This window comes from Salarias fasciatus, chromosome 15 (assembly GCF_902148845.1).
Source record: "Salarias fasciatus chromosome 15, fSalaFa1.1, whole genome shotgun sequence".
NCBI lineage: Eukaryota > Metazoa > Chordata > Actinopteri > Blenniiformes > Blenniidae > Salarias > Salarias fasciatus.
In genome coordinates, this window is record NC_043759.1 from 18,911,328 (window position 1) to 18,936,374 (window position 25,047).

The window sequence follows — 25,047 nt, forward strand, 5'->3', positions numbered from 1 at the left end:
ATGTCATTGATGATTGGATTTATCGGAACAGCGGGATGTTTTTCAAATCAGTTTAGCGCCGTGCTGCTTGGGAAGGAGCCAGCTCCAAGGATCGGTTCTCACAGTAAAAAAAAAAAAAAGAAGAGCCGAACTCCAGTGAGGGAGAATTGAATCTTCTTCGGCCGCTCCCTCAAACAATTTATGCCAGCAGGGGCGGGATTCAATTTCCATGGGTGAGCATGTGGGAAATCACACGTAAGATCGGACTGAACTCAAACCATTCTGTGAGAGAAGAAAAGGGGGAGGAAGAAAACGCTGAGTGTCCTGGTGTAGGATGGATATAGCAACAGAGAGAAATGAAAGCATGCAGGTGGATAAGATGTGTGAAAACCAACAAAAAAAAAAAAAAAAAAGAAGCAGCGCCTTGTAGCATTTCAATAACGTTGGAGACTGAAGTAGAGTGAAATGAAAACATCTATCAGAGCAGAGTGAGTCGTAGACCTGCTGAGACGTATAAAAACCACCCCGAGCACCTGCAGTGGCTCCGCTCGTCTCCACTGCTTCTGTTCAAGTTTGGATTTATATGTTAGACAACAGTAACGTGTACTTTTGTTGCAAAAAATAGATAAAAACAAGGCTTGAAAAATTGCTTAATAGTTCACAAGTGCTGATCTTTTTTAAAAAAAAAAAAATAGATGCTCGAGGTGCCACCACATGAAGCAGTAAAAGCTTTTCTAATGAAGCCAAATCTTCAGAAACAGCTGGACATGCGATGCGGCTGTACTTCCTGCTGCCCTGACCTTTGCTCTTGAAGAAATTCTCCCGGAGGGATGGATTACAACTCGGGCGATTATTTTGATAATCGACTCGTCACCGATTATTTTTTGCGACTTGTTGACTAATCGGATCACGAGTAAACCAGTTGCTCATACTTGACATCCCCAATTACAGTAACAGTACTGCTCCTTAATGATCCTAGGAGGAAGGTCTTGTTTCCTGAAAATGGTTCAACGCCCATCGATCCAGCCAACTTCTATCGTCCTTCATCCAACTCGAGGTCGCAGGTCACTGGAGCAGATCCCCGACGGGGTTTCCCTACAATACAAGAGAAAAGAAAAAACCTTGGTCCTGTTTGCAATACTGCCACCTATGTAGAATTTAAACTGGTGTATTCTCACATCCCTTGCCGTCAGTGTTTCCAACTTTATGTAGGATTTATTTGTGTAAGTTGCACTGCTTGCTCAGCTCACTAAGTTAATTTTTATTATCCGTTAGTCATAATTGTTTATTAAAAGACATTAAAATTGTGTAACATCACCAGGAGACTCGCAGGAGGACAACATATTAAGGAAAGCCAGCTTGATATTACCTTCATAAAGCTGCAGAGTTTGCACATTTTGTGTACAATTTACTCTTCTTTAAGTTTAATAACTCCAATCATCTAGTGGGGATTCTCACGTCACCAACAGGGAATAAACAAAATGAACATCCTGGCCTATACGGACCGTCTGTGCTGCGCTCAGTTCATCATTTTAATGAGGACCAATGAGGAGTTTGACTCTCATCCACACAAAGTCAGTGGCCGTAACATAATGGATTTACCTAGAGGAGAGGAAGAGGTGCCAGAGGACATACGGCTGAAACTCGCCTCATAAAGACCGATTTTTAGACAGTTTTTGAAACAAATATAACTTACGGTATTTTCTCATGCTACTATTACTAGAAGTTCAGACTGATGGACAGCATGCATATTTGAATGACTTTGTGTCTTTTGCGTCAATTAAATAACAAATCCAGACCTGAAGAGTGGGGGGAAAAAAAACATTCATCAGTCTTTAAACTTCTGGGTTTGAGATCAGCCAGCAGTCCCACTGCAGTTCCAGGCCTCCGCAGTCTGAAGCCAAGAAACACATGATGAGCACAGTGTGGCTGCAGCGTCTCCATAGGAGGGCAATTATTTGGCCAGCGCACCGCTGTCCTATGGCTCGATGGAGCCCAGGCTGCACTGGGAATGGAAAAAAAAAAGATGCTCCAGCTACAATTTAACGACCATGAAATCTCTGACAGCATGTATATTTGAAATATTTCACGCTGTTATTTTTCTCTTTGCTTTGATGCTGTAACATGTTGCATAAATATAAAAATCCGTCATGGCAGTCATTATGAAACCATTGATGGCTGTTAAAAGAGTTTTTTATATCTCCTGTATTAAACTATTGATCTCAGTGCAGCTGCTTCCTGAGATTTCAGTCCATCATGTCGACTAAATTATTCTCTTCATCTTCATCTCGCCACATGTCAGCAGACCTTTCCTTGCTGTGTACAGTGGTCAGTATCCGACTATGTGTTTATATGTTAATCCTGTAATCCGCAGGACGGCGTAATCCACAGTGCAGCCCATGATACACCAGACAGTACAGCCAGCAGTAACAGCAGCCCACAGTCCCCCTGTGTCGTTTATAACCGTGTGCAGTATAGTCGACTTTTTATCTTGGTTGGTTGTTAAATTGGAGGAAGTGGTGTCTCCGTCCAGCGGGAACCTTTCCCTTCGCCCGTTCTCAGCCGGAATTAACTTAGCAGACTACAAACTGCCGCGTTCAGTAAGTTTGTCAGTGTGTAACAAAAAAGAACTTGTCTGTTTATTCTTCAACCAAACAAAACCCGGTGTTTTGGTTAGAAACACAGTGGAGCGAGGTTTGAATTTAGACAAATCTTTACAGCAGTTACTTGGAGCACCAGAGCAGAGATGCGAGGAACACAAACCGTTGCTCCTCTCTGTTCTCCTCTCAGCATTCAGGTTTCATTTAGAAAGTGAAAATAAAAGGAAAAAGATGTTATTTTGTTCCCTTGTGTTTAGACAGATGGTACAAGTTCACACAAAAAGGTCTTTTCTTTCCACGTACAGCTGTGTTGAAATGTGACACGAATGTGAGTAAAGCGCCTACAATAAGTAAAGAAGTGTTCACCGATCAGCCATAAAGTTATGACCAGGTACAATGAGCTACACTAATTATGGTTTGGTTCGGTTGTGTGCAAAATGTTTTGTTTTTTTTTATTTAGTGTGATTTCCTAAATTGCTTTCATGTCAAAGGGAGGGTGCAGAAAAGAGGTCAACAAATGAAATTATAATAGAAATGCTTTATTAATCCCCAGGGAAAATTCTCTGAGGATACGCATCAGTCACGTGCGCCTCACAGGACCTGGAAAAAAGTCAAGCAGCAGCAAGAACAGGAGCTTTATTTATGTTGGTTCAGCTGTGAGGTTATGAAAACTAAAAGAGGTTTTGGTTGTCGTTGGCATTGCACTTTTGCTGCAGATTTGTGACGTGAACGACCAGGAATTGAATGTACTCTTCCACTGCATGCTGAAATCTGGTGATTATGGAGGCCTTTTGAGTTCAGTTAATGTTTCTTTCCAACTGGAAGTAGCCATTGCGGACATGGTCATTAATAATATTTGAAAATAATGCTCCGTTAATATTTAGAGGCGCCAAAGTGAGACTGGAAAATATTCTTCAAACCGTCTCGTCACTCGCAGCCAAAGCCAAGGTTTCTTGCAACACCTTACAATTTCATGGCAGAAAGTGCTTGTGAGACCTTTATGAAGAGTCTTTTATGTTTTTTTGTAGTTTGTCACAATGAAGAAAACTGATTCTGAAAGAGGTTTGTGTCCAGAAACCACCTGAAGCATACGGTAGGATTATCCACTGTTGTGTGCAGGTATTACAGTTTCAGTAAAACCCTGGTATGGCTGACTTCATGACCCGCTGGTATTTCCCACTGACATCTACAGCTTTACACCTACATGAATAAATGCATCCATGACAATGCCCACACAAAGAAAAGCACAACACTAATGCAGCACGTACAGATGGACCGGCGAGGGCGGTTTGTTGCTCCGTGACCTTTTGGTATCTAATTGAAATAAGGTCACTCGATGATGAACAGACCGCTGCGGCTGTAGGTTTTTTTTGTTTTTTTCATTTTCAACTCGCCGGTCAGATGACGCAGGTTGCCGATTAGCATTCAAGTGGGTTAATTTATCGCCGGAGAAACATGAAATCAGCAGTCCGTGATAGTTTAAAGTTGAAAATTGAAGAGGAATGGTCTGTTTACCAGCATGGGGATGTTGCTGATGACTCAAAAATTAAAAGAAAAAAAATCAGAACAACAGATGGCACAGGCTAAAACTGAACTTTTTGTAATGTAACTGTCTGGCATGGACACATTATAAAGTCACTATCTACAAAAATAGCAGTTGCACTACTAGAAACATGTTCATAATGTGTTTTAAGACTCAGATTCTTACATTTTCTCCTCTTCGTCTGACTTCTTCTGCAGTGGAAACACTTTCTGTGCCGTCTGCGCTGCTTGTGGATCTATTTCACAGTAAACAACACTGGTCATTATCCTCCTTAAGCTGGAAAAAAACGCAACAGCTTTTGGGAAATGATAGCAGTGAAAACAGAAGACAACGATTCTTAAATATACTGGAGCCGTAATTGCTTTAAGGACTCTCCAAGTGGAAAGATTGGCACGTCCCTACTGGCTGTTTCCAATAATTGAATTTACCAAATAGACTCCCACACTGCTTTTCCTTTCCATTCTTCTGAGAACGATGCTGCGTGAGAGAGGTTATGATTGTATGATTTGTTGAAGGGAGCATCAGAGTCAGGCCTTTTATTCTTTCACACATTTCATTTTCATATAATAATGAATATTATTGAAGTAACATTGAAGCATTTGTCATAATACATATATAATACCTGGTGTTAAGGTAACGTCCGCTCCACATTGTGTAGAGAACGACTCGATGCAAAGTTGAATTAAGAGAATGATCTTTGTCCCAGTAATGTGCGGCAGAAGCAGCCTTTAATGGCGTGAGCACCTGCAGGCGTGCTGCAATCAGCTCGGCTAATTTAGAACCAAGGAAACTCTGTTTATTGGGGTACTGCGTAGTTTGATTTCACCACTTAATGAAGCTTATTAATTGCACCGATTCAAACACTAGGGAAGTTAATAGAAGCTAACAATGGGTGCAATCATGCATTAACTTTCCCAAGCCTGAAAAGCACAGTGTTTTCCAGTCTTTCCCGTTCTCCAGAGATTACTTGGAGATTACTATAATGCCCAGCCTCATCGGCAAAAGAAAAACCTTAAGATTCTTTGGCATTGTTGAACGACGATGCCGATCACCAGGAAAACATTTTATTCCTCCAGAAAGTGTGATAGAAGTGACGTCTCGTCACCCGAGGAATTATGAGAGGAATTTTGGAGAAAATTAGCTGTAGAGGAAGAATGACACAGTTCATTATGAATACATGAATGAAGGGGGGCCACAGAGGAGGAGGTGGGTTTGATGAAGTGGTTTTCAGAAGAGACAAATCATTTTACACGCAGTAGAAAAAACAGTAAGCTACTGTTTGATTCATACAGGTTCAAGCTGCACTTTTCCAAGCTTCTTGGTCAAATCAAACCGATATTTAATTCACTGAATGCTGAACGGACACTGTGGACATCTCAAAGAATCCAGCCGCATCCTGAATGTGTTCTCGTAGCAAATCGGCCCTGCCAGCTCTTTTCAGATGTGGTCACAGCAAGAAAAGTGAAGCTTTCACGCACTTTGCTGCTATCTCATAGATATCTGAGTCTAGTTGAAGGCAGCAGATAATAAGCACCTGACAACCCGCGCTAGCCAATGATAAGAGGATAGAGAGGCCTACTGGAGCAAGATTAAGGATGCGAGAAAGGACAGCATGGAGGAAGACGTGGGAGAAAATAATGCAACACCGACTGGGCAGACGGGAGAACGGAAGGACAAGTGAGAGGGGAATAAGCGAGATCAAACAAGAATGATAAATGAGCGTTGGAAGAGAAGGGCAGAGAAGAGGAGCTTGCAGAAGCAGGAGAATTAAGCAGATAGCGAGGCTGCGATGGGCAGATGGAACGGCCAGACAGACGGTGGGGGGAAACCGAGAGTCTGAGTGAAGGTGACATTAAACAGTCGACTGAAGTGAGGCTCGGTATTAGAGGTCAGGTTGATGGAGGATATAAGTGGGTCCCAGGAACGAGGATTTGGGTGTTTTGATGACAAGAGAAGGATAAAAAGAAATAATAATAATAGTGGTTGAAGAAAATAACAGATGTTTGGATAGAAGGCTGGAAGATGAGAAGTCACCCTCAGGTTGTTTTTTGTTTCCCCAAACGAAATAAGAATCACCTGAAACCAACTAAAATATCCCTTTTCTCTGAACAGCCTGGTGCGAAGCCTCTAATTTAATGTCTGATGCACAAGTTGATAGTTCTCGCCGATTATTTATGCTTCCAAATGCATTAAACAAGAAATTCAGCAGCACATTAAGGAAATAGTATTTGTAAAATGGTTCACTTGATGTGTTTCTCTTGTGATCTCCATGCCCTGCAATGAAATGTACACTAAACCTCTTTCAGTTCACATAATCAGGAGCTCTCTTTTATGCAAATCCGTATCCCGCAATGACACGGCCATTTCCATTTGAAAGGGAATAGAGAGATATGTAAATAATGCAGAAATAACCCGAAGCCGTCCCAGCAGTCCCCCACAGCCACACCCTGCACAGCTGAGTCAGAGACGCTCAGCCACTGACGGCCTGGCCGAGCAACAGAAAGCACTTCAGGGGAGTCGGGGTCGTTTTTAAACCAGCTGCTAACTCACTAGTTGGCTTGTCCAGCAGGGTGAGTGAAAAATGCTGCTTTGTATTAAGCTGAAGCATTTATTCAGGATTTTTTTTTTTATAAGCTTTGGTCTATTTCTGAGTGTAGTGTTGTTTTATTCCATGAAAGCCGATCCATCAATCTTCTATATGCCACTCGATTCGACGTAGCGCTGCAGGGGATTAGAGCAAGTTTTAACTGAATGTCGGGGAAGTGCATCCTGGACAGGTCGTAAATCCATCACAGGGCCAACAAAGGGACAGAAGAAATACACTCACAAGAATTTATAGTCACCAGCTGACCTTAAGCGCTTGTTTTTGAACTGTGGGAGTAAACCATTATTCAGCAACGAGACACAACTAGAGGCCCTGTAGACGTTGTGTCAGTAGCTTCTTATGTAAATGTTGCACTGCCTGCCTTTTGTCAAACTTTTCAGATAATTTAATTAATGAAACAATAAATCTGAAAATGTGTGGGAGAGATGAAGCGATTTACAGAGGCAAACCAGCCACATCACCAGTCTCATGGCAAAAATGTGCATTTTTTTTTTTGTATTGTCCTATTGGGAAAATATGGTATCAGTTCACAGTGTGATCGGAAAGCCTCGTCTGTTGCCAATTTCATCGAAATGCAGAAAAGAAGGCCCGCATTTTACACTCAAGCTCATTCAGTTCTGTGGTAAACTTGACTCAAATGTGCGATGCATATAAATAGGCTTCTTTCTTTGTCAGTCAGATTAAAAGTCTTCTGAAGTGCGATGCTGCAAAGAAAAATCCCTCCAAATGGCTGAATTTCCTCAGAGCTGCAGTCCGTATGGAGAGATCCTGTATCCATCCTGTAATCAGAGGCGATCTTCATTTTAAAATATACGACAGCATGCAGCACCTTTAACTGGGGATGGTCCTGGTGACACGTTTCTCTTTCAATGAACATTTTTGAGACTGTTTCATCTCAAAATAAGGAACACACTCAAAGCTTAGCATCAGTTAGTTAGGTTTCCCCAGTTCAGATTGTGAATACAAGGAATCCCTTGACTTGACTGTTGGTGAATGAGTGTGTGTACGTCTGTGTGTGTGTTTGTGTGCATTTGTCTTTTGATGGACTGACAATCTGTTGGGGTCATAACCTGCCTCCACCCTTCCCTATGTTTTCTTGGCGTCGGCGCACCAAAGCCATAAGCTGGATAAAGTGGCGTAGCAGATGGGCGAATGGACGTTTCGACATGAGTCGCGGAACAAGCCAGCAATAAAAGTGGCTTTGTGTACATATTGATGAAGGATCCGTCCTGATACGAGAAGTGATAAAGATGCCATAAAAGCAGACAGTGACGGTTTTGCTCGGTTAAATCTGTTTGAGCAGCTATCCCCAACAAGTAAAGCGTGAAGTAAGGGAATACTGTAGAAATGTAAAAATGCCAGGCGAAGCGCATGTTGAGGTTTGTGTGCGGCTCTGACATGTCATGCTTAATTCAGGTGTGTTTCTGTGCAATTAAGTAGTTTTTTTTAAATACAATGAAGTATCTAAATACTATGGCAAACAGTGGACAAAGCAGAGTGAAATCCCTGCTATCTGCAGCATGCGGTTATCTTTCTCTCCCTGTTTGTGTAACCTGTCTTGTGACTAAGTGCCGAGGGAACAGGAGCTGATCCTCAGCTGAATAAAGTCAACACTGTTGTAATGTTGTTGGGGTTTTTTTCCACCCATTTCTTCCTGTGTTGTGGGGATTAGATAAAAGTGTACTAAAACTAGTTGTCGCACACCATAGTATGCAGCAGTCATTTCAGCAGCTCATTATTTTCAAATTTCTGTGAATCTAGCGGGAAAGAAATGTGTGTTGGTGAGATAAGTCGTGGAGAAATCACATGCTGTTTGTGAAAGCGAAGTTTAGCCCCGGGAAATGAGTTTGGACAATAAACGCTGACCAGATTTCCCCTTTTTTTTTTAGAAATCACAAATCATTAAAGCGCCTTATTAATTACGTGTGCACGCTATTTTTTTTTTTTTTTCTCATGCGATGCGTAGTAGCAACACATACGTGTGTTATTAGTGTAATTGACACTCCATAATAATCAGGTCTCCTCAGTAGTAACACTTGAGCCCCACAAAAAGCAATCATCACAGCTGCATGGATGTGCGCGCGTGCTTGTGCGAAGTCGCAGCTGTGAGCTGAATGCTGCTGTTGGAGACAAGGCACCGCTGTCAGCCGACACAGCTGAGCTCGGTGTGTAATGCTGTTTGTTAAAACCCAAGTCCTCTCCACGGTCGCGTCCTAAAATTGCTGAAATGCCCAACATTCTCATATACTTCATGTTTAATTCTCATGGTTAAGTTTGCACTAAATATCTGCAAACCTTTGTTTTTCTCGCCTTTTTCCTTGATCAAAGCCACAAACAAAGATGCGTTTGCCGGGTTCATCCTCTAGTTGCCACACACACGCGCCCCTGCAACTGGTGGAGAGTCATTTCCCGCTCAAGGACTCATCAGCCGAGTCTCTGAGGGGAGCTTTTTGAGAGGGCTTGAATGAAGGCCTCCTGGATGAAAAGCTGTGTCTGTAATCTCTAATCACCTGTCGAGCTCCTTCCTCATCGCTTCATTCAGTGTTCCTCATAACAACTCAATGCTGCAAACAAAGACCGCTAAACTGACTGGAGAGTAAACCATGTATGCGTATCAGTGCTGTATTCGGTATTGCAACATTATGCACACTTTAACATGAGATAGAATGTTTTTGTTTTTTTTTTCGAAATGCTTTCAATAATTCTTGAATGAGTAGACAACAAGGAGAGGAAACAATAGCTCCTCTGCAGACAGAGGCCGCTTTGTGCATTACGACAGAATCAAGTGTGCACGTCTGTGTACAAAGTGTCACAAGGGTTTTGTTTTCTGCACGCGCAGCACAAGAGCTAAACATGAACACTGGAAGCAGTTTGAGAAGCCTGGGCCAGGTGGCCTGTTTTTGCTCCTGTGTCGACAGATGACATAAATCGCATTATTTGTTTTTCCTTTTTCAGAATAAATCTTTCAGTAAGTGAGCTCTGACTGCAGTCGCCCTTTGAGGTCCTTGTTCTAGAGTTCAATGCTCAGCCTGAAGAGGGAGAGAGCAGAGGAAGCTGTCTTCAGGTACCACTGCAGAGCTGCATCATGACTTTCCAACTTCTGTTCAGCCTGCAGACTTTACACACTTGGATTAAGTGCAGACCGAGCCATGGTGATGCGCATTAGTGACAGTGAAATCAGATAGGGAAGCTATTTTGTGGTCGAATGTGCTTGTTTGTTCGCTCGTGATAGGTGTAACGGTTTGTGGTGCCATAAAAGAGACCATAACACTCAAAAGAATTACACATCAGAATTTCTCACACACTTAGCTTGGACTGAATGTATTGCGTCGTATGCATGTCGCATGTCGTCATGTGATTCGTCATAATTTACCTGTGCAAATGTCACGCCATCGATCCTCTCGTTGCTGCTGTCTCTCAGTAGCAGATAGCGAGCGGGGACAGAGGGGCTGCTGTTATCCGTCTGCTCGTCCTCACATCGATCTGACTGACGTCTCTGCGACTTAGTCCGCGGTGCCGACCGTGAAATATCACTAGCTGTCTCCAAATGTTCCCACTGGATCATCCCACGCTCGACTGTTATCTCTAAAATGACCTTCGACCAGGCTTCTTTAATTCACATGTCTGTATTTTGTCACCTTTGGAAAAACAAAACAATTCATGCAGGATAACAAAAGAGGCTGTTAGGAGGTATTAGGAGAGGATGAACTGCTGTGTTAACTCCAAGTGAGAAGACGCCCACAGAAGAGAAGCATCAGTGCTGAACAATAATGTCAGCCAGTGTTTGTGAACACAACACGGAACATTTGCATTATTCATCACAAATCTCGGTTTTTATGAATGATCACTTCATTCATAATGTTTAATATATTGAATGTAAATGAAAAACTACAGATAATCTTCTTTGCCGCCTTCTCCGTGGCCCTTTACTTACGGTGTCAATCAGATTTGGCCTATTTTTTTTTTAGGAGAGCTCTAATACGATATTTTTTGACAGTTTGAACGCCTCCGTACTCCATCTCCGGCCTCATAAATAACACAAATCCGCGCAGTTGCGAGCTGCAGCTGCCGGCTATTCAACAACCATTATTCAAGCTACAGTGACGAGAGGAGGCGGGGCCCGCGGCCCCCCCTCCCCCTCCCCCTCCCCCTCCCCCTCCCCCTCCACGCCGACGCACAGTGTCCGCCGTCCCCTCATACGCCGCTGCTCCCTTTTCCGCGGCGTGCCCACTCCGTCTCCTCCTTCAGCACGCACTCCGTCAAGCGCCGCTCGCGCTGCGCAGCCCACCTCCTCTGTCACCATCCACTTCCACACATGTTCACTTTTTTTTTTTTTTTTTTTTTTCTCCGTGCGCTGGTACACACCCCTCCTCCGCTTTTTCCACTTCAAACACTCAACAAAAAGAAATGACTCTTTCTGTCTCCTACACACAAGGCACACTCCCATTCACCGTCTCTCTCTCTTCCTCTCTCTCTCTCTCTCTCTCTCTCTCCCTGTGTGATACACCCCCCACCACACACCCCCCTCCTCCCTGTGTCAGTGCAAAGTAGAGCAAGAGCAAGGAGCCGCTCGTTCATTTTTTTTCCAGCAACCTCCCGCTTTGCTGTGGCTTCTTCAGGCAGCACGGAGGGAAGGGAAGGGTTTTTCCTTTTTCTTTCTTTTTTTTTTTGGTTTTTTTGTCACCTCCATCCTCGCCGGGTTTACCTTGCATTTCGAACGAGTGACAGCAAAGGAGGATAAAAAGCGGGAGGCGCGGAGGAAAGAAGCAGGATTCTCACTCCATCCGTCTCAGTGAGAGGGGCTGTGGAAAAAAAAAAAAAAAAAAAAAGAGGGGTAACAGCGGGGGAAAGGGGATCAGGAGGAGAGGGACAGAGGCGCCATGGGTCAGCTGTGCTGCTTCCCTTTCTCCCAAGCCGAGGAGAAAATCAGTAAGTGTCTCTCCCGCACCCCGTCTCCATGCGTGGGTGTGTGTTGTTGGAGAAAGCGATTGGGTTGATACACTCCGGCGGCGCCGTGTGCTGGGAGGGAGTGTGTGCATGCGGCGCAGGGAGAGACTGCACGCAGCTCAGCCGGGGCTTTGTGTCAGCCGTCTGCATGCGAGCACACGGCTACATGCATGACTGTGTGTGACCTGCAGATGGTCAAGCAGTGTCAGCGAGGAGAGCACCGCAGTCATGTGCAGCTTAGTGTCCCCTCTTTTTATCCATTTGTGAAGTAATTGTCATGCTGCAGCTCATATATTGATATGATTGGGGCCTGAATGTTCAACAAGCAACTTTAGAAAAGACACTTTCTTTGTTCAGACTTCCCAGTGAAGTCTTCTTCTGCTGTCGATGTGAGCGCCAAGATTCTCAAATTGACGAAATATGGCCGATACCTCTTTCCTAATGTATTTTTTTACTGTGTTCATTGATCCATTCTTGCATTTCTCATCACTTCTACCAACTGTTGCTCATCAGTGTCTCGTGAAGCTGGCAGCAAGTTGTCGATTGCATATTCATGCGATGGTGCTGTTGCAGACGACTGAAACAGTCATGAGTCGCCAATAAACGTAGTGCTCCACAGCGCTACTGCCGGTACAAAAAACTCTACAGTGTACCTTTGAAATGTTACAACAGTGATTCCTTCAAGAAAAACCAGGGTGGCTGAAGAGCCCAGCAAGGGAAGTCACAATCTGTAGCATGAAAAAACATTGAAGTTCATATGAATGCTTCAGGTTTCTTAGAAAACCACTTTCATTTTGAGTTATTTGTCTTGATTTAATAACCTGCAGGGTGAAAATTACCTTAGCAGTGCCAGTTAACAGTGTGAATCATATCAGTTCAAATATTTGAAGAGTTCAAGAGTCTGAAGATCCCTCCTGTGTCTTTAAGTCAATTGTCTGTGAGCTGCAGGACTCGAGCACGGAGGAACGTTTTGAATCCAGTTGGCTCCGAATTGGCTGCGCTGGCACACACACTTACACTGACGCTCAATAATTTAAAGATTCCTGCATTCAGTAGAATACTTTAAAAGCATTCGTCTTGTGAAGGCAAATAATTCTGTATGGTGATGGCACTTTGAATTATTTGGAGTTTTGGAGACATTCTTCAAGATAAAATGTGGTAGGTCTTTGTGCTGGTTCGCAACTCGTATGGTTTCACTTGAAGCCTATTTTATCATGTTAACTTGTGTACATTTTGCTTATAAAGAAATTAAATCACGAAATTGTGTTTTCAGACTTCAGCTGTCTTATGTATAATAGTATTTCATGATGAATATTCCTAGAAAAGAGCATCCTCCTGATCCCCAGATTTTCCCTGCTGTTGTGGCCGCCTTGAATCTCCGTGGTGTCCGCAGGAGAGGGCCTGCCCCACACTTTGAGAACCACTGCATTGAAGGAACTGTTGAGCTTTGGGCTTCATCGCAGGCCGGTCCGATATCTTCACATCTCTGTCGAGCCACAGCTTCTTCCAGGGAAGACTTTTCTGAGCACCAGTGTTATTTGTGGCCTGACAAAAGGAAATAAGATGGACACATCCTTGAAATAAATCCATTAAGGTTCCTCTGCATGACAGTGATGAAGAGGATGAAGTGATTGCTCATCTTCAGGTCATATGAAAAGGAACGAGCTCGAGAGGATAATTACTGGTGCAGTTAGTGGTCTGATTAAAGCCCGGAGATGTGATTTGTTTCTCTCTTGTTCGGCAGCAGCTTTAGTGTCTTTAGCGTGATTTAGTAACTGGTTATTCAGTTTAACTGTTCACAGCACCTCAAGTCCACGCGAGCGCCTGCTCTAATAGTGTTGTTCTGTTTTCTGATGTTGGACCCCTCTCTGTGACTGTGCTTCACTGATGTGAGGAAGAGGGATGATCCGTGCCGGACAGTGTAGCAGTTTACTAATGGGGATTATGTCTTTCCAGTAAAGAGAGGAAGGGAACCTGAATGTCGTCCGCGGAGTTGAACTGACCTCTCGTGCTGTTCTCGTCGTGTAGATTAGCTGTGATGAAAGGAAAGCTTCGGCGCTTGGAACTTGAATTCAAGGTTTTCCCTGCAGCGTTCAGGAGCGTGAATGAGATGAGAAACTTGTTTGCTCCAGTTTTCATTGTAGTGTAACACATATAATTCAGTCTTACTCACATTTTTTTCTTAATCTGTCTTATGCTATTAACTGGCCCATGGATTTGAAGTTGGAGGGTACAGCGTGTAGCTTTACAGTACTGCAGACATGCTGTCTGGATTAATGATTAAACAAGGTTACAACCTAATAAAACAAAAAAATCCATTATTTTCTGCAGCCTGTGTTTGCATGAGATGTGATTATCAAGTCATAAATGAAGACTTTGACACAGTGAGCTCTGAAATATTGGCTTCTGTGTGGATGCATATGTGTTCTTACCCTGTACTGTACCGGTAAAGACAGTTTTCAACCAGGCTGTGTGTGTGCACACACTGCTGCTCCTCTCCTCTGCTCTCCTCCTCCCTCCTGTGTCATTCCCGATGTGTTCCTCACTCGTTTCTCGCTTGCAGCTGCATCGCTATAAACAGTCGAGCCACTGTGCCCTACTTCTGAGCTCAAAGAGAGAAGGGGGGAAAAGAGGGATGCAGGGAGCGAAGCCCAGCGAAGGGAGGAGAAGCGAGAGAACGAGCTGTAAGAGAAACAGTGGCGCCGAAACAAAGGCAGAGCCAAGGAGGAACGGGGGGTTGTACTGTAGGTCAGATGCTACTCCTGTGATGTGGTGACAGTCACCCCCGTGAGCGCAGCAAGACACGTGTGTGTGTGTGTGTGTGTGTGTGTGCGCTTGTGTGTGTGTGCGCTTGTGTGTGTGTGGGAATGTGTGGGTGTGTGCATGGCTGCTTGCAGTGGGTCTGTTTATGAATTCAGCCATGACCAGTATGACAAGGTGTTGCACAGTGGCAGCCAGCAGTCACTGCAGGTGATGACACACACACACACACACACACACACACACACACACACACACACACACACACACACACACACACACACACACACACACACGAACAAACGAGCGAAAGTCCGCCTACATGCAAATACTGGCACATAAAAAGAATAGTGACATTTGAATGTGAATTTCACTCATGATTTGACAAATTCAACTGGTATTATTTTATATTATTTATTAGATCAGCCACTACCATACAAGTCATTGATGAGCTGTGATGAATAGTATTTTAGGTCGGTTAGGTTTCCCGTTCGTCATTGACCTCGTAAAATGTTAAGCTTCTGAATCTCAAGTTCAAACACATTGAGGAGTAAAGAGACATCCAGGCAGGGCTTGAGTGTTTTGTAATTTGTGAGACCCGACCGTACATTTAAATCCAGGGTGTCAAATTTGCGGCTCATCCGGTGAAGTCGGCCAATCAGAGGATCTGTTGGCTTCTGTAGGATGAACTTGCATCGTGTTAAAAACAACAAATAAGCCAGTAACAGTAGTATTTTTTTTTTCTTTTAATAAAAGTAAAAGCCGCTCCCGATTATATCGTGAACGTTGAACGTTAAACAGCACTGAGACCCAGACTTTAATAACAGATGGTAGCAAAGCTGGCTATCTTCAAGCCATAGAGATAGAATTGGCATCAAAGCTGTATTGTGAGAAATGGTTTGTGAAGATGTGCTCAGGATTTTGCCAACATGACTCTGTAGGAGTAAAACATCCATATTCTCAGTGTTGAATATTATTCGTATTCTTCTTCTTCTTGGTGTTCTGGTCCCTTCATGATCAAGCTGGGCTGCATGTGGCCTCTCACTGAAATGAGTTTGACATCCCTGCTTTAAAAAGATAGTGATAATGTTGTTTTATGCTCTTTTGTTAACATAAATGTTCATTCTTTGACTGATATTAGCGATTAGTAGTCTTATTGATAAGCCTGTCAATTCCGTCTGATTTCGCTAATATTGACAATCCTTAATGTGTATACATCCAGCGCCTCGCTCTCTATCGTTGAAAAAATAGTGTAATACTCCACGCTGAAGCCATATGTGAGCCGCTCTGCTGCTGCAAGAAGAAAAACATTCATTATGTCCTAATGTGTTCAGTCATTGGAATTTGCTCCTTTCCTTCTGGCTGCAACTAACAACTGGATCGATTAGTCTCTTTGTAATTCTTGTTTTCATGAAACGTCCAGAATACAGTTCCTTTAACACAATGAAAAAAAATCCTGACATGCTGTGAGTGGAGTCTATAAGACTTGTGGTTATTTTTTATCCTCTCGGCAGTGAATTAAAATCAAACGCATATATTCACGGTCAAGTAGTGTGAAACGTTAAAGAACATTCAAACAATCTGGAAAAAATATGCAGAAAATAATCAACATTTGCTGCTGCCTGCTCCTTAAATATAGAAACAAAACAACCACTAAACTAATGATTATTAGCTGATAAAATAAAGGAGCTGAGTGTTATTGGCAGCCTGATTGAGCTCTGGCCACTGCTCCTGGCTCATATCCTCACTTTCCAGTGAATGTATTTCAGATGTATGGATCCCTTCTTAAAGCCCGGCTGTGTATTAGACAAACAAAGTGACTAATGAAGTGAATTCCTGATAATTACCGGGGCTTATTGTAAAGCTGTCCATGCCGGCCCGTCGCTGCTCTGCACTGTGATAAGTGGTTGTTTTGCCGTTCCCTCGCTTTGCTCCCGGAGAGGTCGTGGCTGTTTATCTCACCTCTCCTTTCTTGTTAAACGCTCCTTATGTTACCGCAGTCAGCAGGTTCCGTGCTCACCGTCCTGAATGCAATTTGCATATAATTCCAACACTTTCCCTCAAAGCAGTTATTGCTTGGATTGTGTGCCACATATAATATGAAACCGCTCCTGTCTTAACACTGGTGTTTTTTTTTTTATTTTTTTCCTCTCAGTTGGAGGTTTTTTTTCTTTTCTTTTTTCACAGCTTGGGTCACACGGTTTGTCTGTAATGCACATATGAAGGGTGATTCAGCCTCTGATTGCTTATCGCATGAGCTCTTTACCTGCATTAATTGTGTTACATCAGAACAGGAATGGGCTTGATTATGCACTGTTATTGTTGCACAACCGTGGCAACCCGTTAAATATTCAGCTGTGGACGTACGGAGATCATGTAAGCTGGGAGAGAAGGGGGATGAGGAGAGGAGGAGATACATCTAGAGCCGTTTATTTCATCTCTTTCTGTGCGTTCGGGCCTCAATGCCAAATTTTCGTCTCGTTTTTGTGCTTCTTTGCATCAGCAAGTATGGAAACGCTGAAATATTCACATCCTTTGTCTAAATCTCCATCTTCTGTGTGTGTCCATAGAGGTCTGACATCTGAGTGGGATGGGTCAGTGAGCCGAGGAAGAGTCCCCCTAAGTCAGATCTCAGCAGGGAGTGGGGGGTTTAAATTACAGATCACTTACCCGAATCCCAGCCGGAGGGAATAGGGGACTGCCTTTTAGTTGTACGAAGACAAATGGCAAGAGCTCAGTGTCTGGCTTTTTGTAGGATGCAATCAATAATGGACTTTCACTAGACTCCTTTTTTTTTTTCTTTCTTTTTTAACGTCCCCCCGGTGTTGCATTGTGCCAATATCTGACTGGACGGCGGCCAGCGTCGCCTTTTGGCCGGACACAGTTTAATCTCCAGATGCAGAAACAGGCCCCTGTGCTCCCTGTGGCCACTCAGAGGACTCACAGCTCATTTTCAGCCGCAGTAGGTCACGTCTTATCGATTGAAGTCATGACAATGAACTACTGTTTCATGTCTCAATTTGATCGGGCTCGTCCGTCGCCCTGATCGTCGAGGTTTTCACATGGTGACGGACACGGCGGGGCTCAGACTGATCCGGTGTAGCATGGAATATGGACCCCCTTCACGGCTCGTGACGCTGTTGGATGTGAGCCAACAGACCAGGATGCAATGTGTCATCTGCCACTCAGACGACATACCAGAGGATGTCAAATCAAATCATAGTGTGTGTTTTTTTTTTAGCCGTCTGTCTGTCTGCAGTAGAAAGGCCAGACGGCTCATTTGATGTACGGTTTAGAGTGGATCACAGGACACACACCTGCGCAGCTCCATGGCTTCAATGTTGCCTTTTATTTTTAGACATAACAACCAGAATCTGGTTTATTTTCTGCAATCGAAGAAAGAACTGCTGACGACAGATGGGATGCTCATGGTCTCTCAGTTGGTCCATTTCCTGCATAGTGTCTCCATGTACGTCCTGTAGCCTCCGCTGTTTTCCTTGTTCACTTTTTAAAAAACATTTATTACCAAATGTTTTCTGTCTTTCTAAGATACTGTGAAAGCGATCGCAATCTTTCAAGCTGAACTAATTAGAGGCCTGTTGCTTGATAATCGTTCATGATTAATTGGACGGCACTCAGACGCTCCAACCGCCGTTTCTCTGAAATGACTTCAGAGCACACCATGGGAGTAAATAGTTTATGTTCTACATTTCCACAGTGTTTGAGTTGACACGTTCTTCCAAAAGTGCTGTTTAAACATTCAAGCTTGAGTTTACATAACTTCAGTGGAGAAGAAGGCAGCAGCTTTTTAAACGCTCAGTAATCAGCCTGGGTTGTCACCTCACAGTGAGAATATTACCAGTCCGAGGCCTTTCTGTGTGGGGTTTGCATGTTTTCCCTGAGCGTGGGGTTTCTCCAAATTCTCCAGCTTTATCCCACAGTCCAAAAACGTGATTTAGCTTAACTCTTTGCTGTGTCTTCATTTGTACAAACTAGCGGGACGACAGCTTAATGATCCAAGCCTAATTTAATGTAATGATCAGTTCTATTGATTATAGAATATTTATGCTGTATTTCATAATACAACAAAGAAAACCAAATCAAATGTGTGTCTTGTGTCTGAAATGGAGTAGAAAGAAGTCATGATCGTGTTTTACCCATGTACATTTAAAGTTGAAACTAATATTAAATAGCTGCTCTGATGTCGGTTTCTTTTCTGTCACAAGTCATCATGTTGAAATTTATCCGTCAAAGAAGAAAATCCAGATTTCTTCAGGCCGTTTCCTTCATCGTCACGCGAGCGCAGCCTGTTTCCGTCGTGAAGGTGCACCACTTAAAAGTCTTCCTCTTCTCATTTTGGATCTTGAAGGCACGAATGTGTGTCGTTCGCAGTGAGTGAAGGACTTTATCAGCCATGAAATTATCATGGGTGCACCAGAGCAGAGGAAAGGCCTTGCAGACGAGCAGTCACGAACACGCTCAGCCCCCATTGTTCTGACAGCAAGGAGAGAAAGTCAGGAATGTGAACGCTTTCCTCTTTTGGAAAAGTCACAAAAAGCAGACAGATTAGGCCACATCAGGTCTTTAAGGAAGAATCCAATCTATTAAAGAGCTGCTGAATTTCATGAAGACATAAAATATTACTTGTTTCCAGTTTTTCCCTGCTTTCTCATCTCTTTTTTTTTTACACATTAATTAGTGTTCAGCACTGTGTCCCTAATTCTGTTATAGCTCCGCTGCTTTTTGGAGGCTATTCGAGGGGGATGGCGATCCTGCAGGCTCATAAACCACTCTCCACCATAAAAAAAAAAAAGTTTAAAAAAATCACAACCTCTGGCCAAATGTTTAATTAACTGGATTAATCTCAATCGAATGTGCAAAAGCCAGCTTTTTTTTCCAGGCTTTTTGGGAGCAGAGGATGTGTGTTTAATGTGAACAATGCTTGGACATCTCCTCTTAACTCAGCCACTAACCAGGATAGGATCTGTCGGGAGGAACGCATAAACATAAATCTGATGAAGTCAGTGCCGTGAGTCTTGAAGAGCCTCTGGCATTTCCTGAGGAAACTGCCTCATCGTCTTGACTCTTTATCCCAACATGCCCCCTGTCTCCTCGCCCAAAATGTCCGAATGAAGAAAGAAACTGAAACAGATCTCTTTTCTTTCTCACCTAACTCGTCTCTTTGTCCTCAAATGCACCCAATCTAATCATTTCCACCTTGCTCTGTCGCCGTTTTTGTCACTTTAACCTCCATTAAGGAGGAACCGGGCCCATAAGCTCCTGTATCTGGAGCTCTTCCTCCATTGTGCCTGCCTTCCTTCTCCTCATCCTCGTCTTCCTCTTTGAGCCATTTCTTTCTCTCTTTCCTGCTTTTAGCCAAATGCATTAATTTGCCGCTCAGATCCCTGCTGGAGCCTTTGAAACATCAGCTGTTTTGGAGAAAGCAGAGATTAGTCATAAGAGCAGCTCAGTCACCAGACAGGCTGCAGCGGCCACTGATTCACTGAGCTTCCTCCATCTGAACACCGAGTTCATGTTGTTGCTGCATGTCGACGCGAGGTGTTTATGTGTAGTTATCATCCAGCAGCGGCTCCAACGAAACGTTCCGCCGGGATCATTAAAATATCCGTCTTTCCATCCGGCCGTAATAAAAAGCTCCCACCATCACGGAAAGTGGGATGTATGAAATGCGGATGGCGGACATTTTTTGGCAGAGTTCAGCAGAGTGTCAGCTCTAATTCAGCCAGGATGTGGAGTTCTCTGGAAGGAAGAGATGAAGAGCAGGATAAATACGCGTGTGAGCGGGTCTGGAGCGACGCTGGTGAAAGGTTCAGACGGAGCGGCGCGTAAATCACATCGGAGCGGAGACCTGGGGGGAGCCGAGCGGGGACTCTGAGCTGACACGCACCGTCACCCGGCCGCGCAAATCCTGGAAGCTCGCTGTCGACGTATAGTCACGACATGTGTTCCCAGCAACCTCTCGTAGCAGATATATATATAAAAAAGAATGGTGCAAATAAATAATAATGTGCAGTCGCAGAGAATCATGATTCCTGCAGCAGTCTCTTCAGGCTGTTGCGGCGTTCTCTCATGACTCTGGGTTTGCCAGAAGGGAACCTGGAGAATAGAGAGTATTCTGAACGGGACAGTCTCTTCCTGGATCTTTGTGAGACAAATATGTCACACATTCACTTCTTTGTGAGCATTGGTATTAAAAAGGAAATGTGGAAATTCCTCACAGAAATTTCAGAGACCAGGGTTACCTTGATGTGATGTTTGATCATTTAGCGCGAATGCATCAACAAGAAAAGCCAGACCCTCCATTCCTCTCATTCCTGTCCTGGACAGTGTTTTTTTTCCTTTAGCCTGAGTTTACAGACTGGACGTCTGAGCTCGACATAAGAACATTGAACAGATTCCAAGAAGAAAGCCATTCGGAGACCTTTTGATTAGGAGGTGATTGCAGTGATTAGTAAAACCACTACCAAGGTGAGCCGTATCATTTCTAGAGGCAGGCCTGTCTGAATGTCATCGAGGGACTGCTGGACAGTAGACTACATATCCCCAAAATAATCTTATTACCTTCATAGGCTTAACCGGAATCTGCTAATTGGTTTGCTCCATATGGGCTCAGAGATTTAGTCAGGCTCTTTGTGAACTGACAGTGAGTGAGGAGCCGTCGGCACGCCGCTGGGAAATATTCACATTGCATGTTAATGCCGCACGTTTCAAAGCAGTTTTATCATTTCGCGAAATCTTCTCCCGTGAAACACGCAGCTGTTGCTTCTAAAGGTCGATCGCAACAGCGAGAGACAGATTTGAGAATGCGAGAAGGAAAGCAGCGTGGACGAGGTAACGGCGGCAACGAAGTCAAACAGGTGTGAGAGCAGAGGACGCTCAGACAAGAGAGGGAGACCTCCTCCCCCCCCCAAAAAAAAAAAAAAACAGCAGACAGAAATCAATGCAATGCCCTTATGTCGTTAATGTTCAAGTGCCAGTCTGGCTCCCATCTCTGTCGCCATGACAACACCGCAAGCAACAACAAAGGTAGTGAGAGTGGAACCGATGTGTTTGTGTGAAAAGAGACAGGTGAGGGAGAGGAAACCCTGAAAGAGGAGAGCGAGAGCACGAAACTCAGAAACATCAGAGACGCAGCAGAGACGTACAAGTCCACTGCGTGTGTGTGTTTTGAAACTTTACTGCCATCATAAAGACCTCAGTGTTGTCAGATCGGAATTGTCCCGTTACCTTCCGTCTGTCCTTCCTCCTCTACCTCAGCAAACGAAGGCTTGCCGAGCAGATTTCTCCATCTTATGTAACACATTCAGGCACATGGATTCACTTTTAAGATTTTCCAAAATAAAGGACCTCGTACAGCACAAACATCTCAGTGGTGATCTTTCATATTGTGTTTGTGTGTTGGTGTGTGTGTGTGCCTAAATGGGTGTAGTAAATGATGCTCTGTTTTCTGGCCTTCCAGTCCTAGAAAGTACACACCTGCGCTCTATTTTTGCTCTTCTGTCACACGGCTTTTGGCAACACTGCAGTCCGACTATTCAGGCGAGAATATTCTTTTTCTTCTTAATGCTGCCCGGGGGTGCAGATCAACTCCCTCAGGACATCTAATCCTATAAATCACTGCACTAAAAGCATTTCCTTTGTGTTTTCCTCCAACGGAGCTTTTATTGACTTGGCTGATTCATAAGTGCATAAAATCAGAGATACGCCAAAAAAATGAGCTTTATGGTTGTGCTGATTTATTATTTAATGTTTGCTTTTGTGGTGCAGATTTGAGTTCATTCCATGTCAGACACTCAGTTATGTGTCTGAAATCAAAGTTTAGAGAAAATAAGATTTTTTTTTTGTGTCTAAACATGGACTAAATCCATGTTGACTCTACCTTTTTCTATAGTCTGCTGGTATAAAAGTTTGGAATCCCTAATTAGATGGAGAGGCTTTAATCTAGAAATGCGTGTTTTTAATTTGAATAATGCAGCCAGCTGAGGTGTAAATTAAATCTGTCGGGGGCAGACAAGTTTATGTTTTCACGCCACGCTGTTGCTTCCCTTGAAAATATGTCTTGATTTTATTTTTACATCTTTGCTGCCATGGACCTTTAAACTGACAGCCGCTGGAAAAGCCTGCGCAGCAGGAATTTGCTCCCAAAATGAAAGAAATGTGTCCGTTTGACGACCGGCTGATTTCTGGTGGTCACTAAAAACCGGGAGGCAGTCATCAGTAACGAGCCGAGGCTTACAGCTGTGAATGTCAGAGTGCTCCGGCTGGTGGGAATACCGAGCGGCGGGGCGGCTCACACGATGCAAATGACTGTGAACTCGATCTAATCACCAGTGCCGGGAGCGCCACTTTCGCTTTACTCAGAACTTTCGCCCACATTTTCCTCAGAAAGACTTATTTAAGATGAAGGCAGCGTGCGGCTCCTCCGGGGGGGGGGAACAAACACAAAGAGGCGTGTGAGTCACTCCGGGGCTGACGGGCCGGCCGGAAGGTAATCAAACGGCACCTCCGAGCAGAAACGGCGGCGCTTCTCAGAAATCACAACTCAATCAACTTTGTGTTACGACAAAAGAGCACGGAGACGTTCGGAGCAATTCCGCGAAAATATAGAGCGCCGAGGCCGATGTGAGGACACGGTGGGAATAGGTAGCCCTGAGAGGAACGTGCAGACGCCGTCTGCTCAGACCAGAGACGGCATAAATCCTCACAGCCGCCTCCTCCTGCTGGCGGCAGAGACGTTTACGCGACGGCGACCGTAAATGGCCGACGAGTGGATGCCGCCGCGGCCCAAACAGCCGGCGGGGGGTGAACACCGGCGAGATGTCCACCACCGCACGCGGTCTTCATGCAGCGGCCACACATGCATACATACGGCAAGGACGTATGTATTATTCATGTGCACGCCGCTCTGAAAGTCAGCTGTGTCTGAAAGGCTCCCCGTGGAGTTTCTGACCTCCGGACCTGTTTTTTTTTCATGCGCGCAAAAATGCAAATACACACTGGAAATGTCAGAAGATTCCTCACGCTCTTCAGCAGTGGGCTAAACTTATTAGTTTTCTTGAGCATGATAGCACCGAAAATTGAGGGTTTCTGTCTTTGTTATAGTGGTTTAAAATAGATAGATATATATTAGCACAGTGCAATTATGAGGAATTTCACTGGGTCAGCCAAATTGCCTCCAGCCGATCGAATACTGTGTTTCCACTGACCGCCAGAGAAAGACCACATTCTGCACCACTTCCCAATGAAATGACCTGAGAGGATGCTTTTTTTTTTTTTTTGCCTTCCCTATTTAATGTGTAGTGACAGATTTGTGAATAATTAACAAGCGACCCCTTGGGAGATGTATTTTCTTATTGCACGGTGCCTTCCAGGTTGTCTGTTACAAATCTGAAAATGAAATATTAATAAGTGAAACAGGGAAACAATGTGTCGCCCGCAGCTGGTATGAAAAGCTAGGAAGGAAAAAATTCACTCAAATAAAAATGGACATGTTGGTTTCTGGCTTGGTTTGACCTCAACAAACCATTAGCCGCCTGACTCCTGCAGTATATGTGTCTGAATATATGTGTATATATGATTAATAGAGCAGTGCGATGCTTTTAGAGGAAACAGACCGAGAGGCCCAGTGGGATGCTGCGGTATCGGAGATTAGCTTGGAGATTGTACGTCTGTCCTTGGTAATCGTTGATGTGGTTGCGGTGTGTTTCAGTGCCTCTGCAGTATCGTATGTGTGTGTGTCGGGCCACGTTTGAGAGATTCTTTATTGCTCTCTTCCTGAGTGGCTCAGTCCAGGCTGTCCATCTCGCAACCCGCCTGCAGAACCGTCTTTGTCCATGAATTATTGACTTTCTGCACATCTCACCGCTTCTTCTCCCTGGCAATATGTCTGTCAGACTCTTTTCTGTCTTTTCTGTGTTTTTTTTTTTTTACTGTCTTGCTGTCTTCATGCTGGCCATTTTCTCTAAAGCACAGGCAGAACAAGCTGTACAATAACAAGCTTCGGCTGTTAAATAAAGTTCGTTTTCATCGCTGTACCTGTCACAAATCGTTCTGCTGTTTCTGGACGATCCGTGTGGAATCCTCTAATTTCCCCACGTCTTAACGCATTTCTTCAATAATGACGTTCTCCTCACATTCATCCTATTCTTTTCAGTAAAACATCTCAGGGAAACTCGGCGTCTGGTTTGATAACATTTGTTTCAACATTGAGGGTGAAGCTCTGGATGGATTTTTGGTCCGATGTTCCTAACTTTGGATTTGTTGCAGTTGACCTCGAGGACGTTTCTTTGAAGCCAGGATTCTATTTCAGTCATGCAGTCTGTCATTTGTCAGGGTTTAGAGGAGGCAACGAGGAGCTGGACATCAGTCAAACAGTGTCAGTGATCTTCAGAACGGCAGTCTCAGTGCGGTGATTTGATCTGAACCTGCGATTCGTCTCTGGATTGGAAGTTCTCAGAGGTCTCATCACATAACCTAGGCAGAACATTTTTTTCTCACGAGTGTTCAGAAATTTCAAGTGCACGTGGTTTCAGCAGGAGAGTGAACATACCGCCTCAGTTCGCTCTACTTCAGCAGCTCTGCAGCTCACTGTG

General features: G+C 44.1%; 1 protein-coding gene across 1 annotated transcript in view; it reads left to right on the plus strand.

Annotated features, from left to right (window-relative positions):
- The window catches only part of akap7 (A-kinase anchoring protein 7), a 39,092-nt gene that overhangs the window by 10,991 nt on the left and 3,054 nt on the right, over positions 1–25,047 (plus strand). The window lies entirely within an intron of this gene.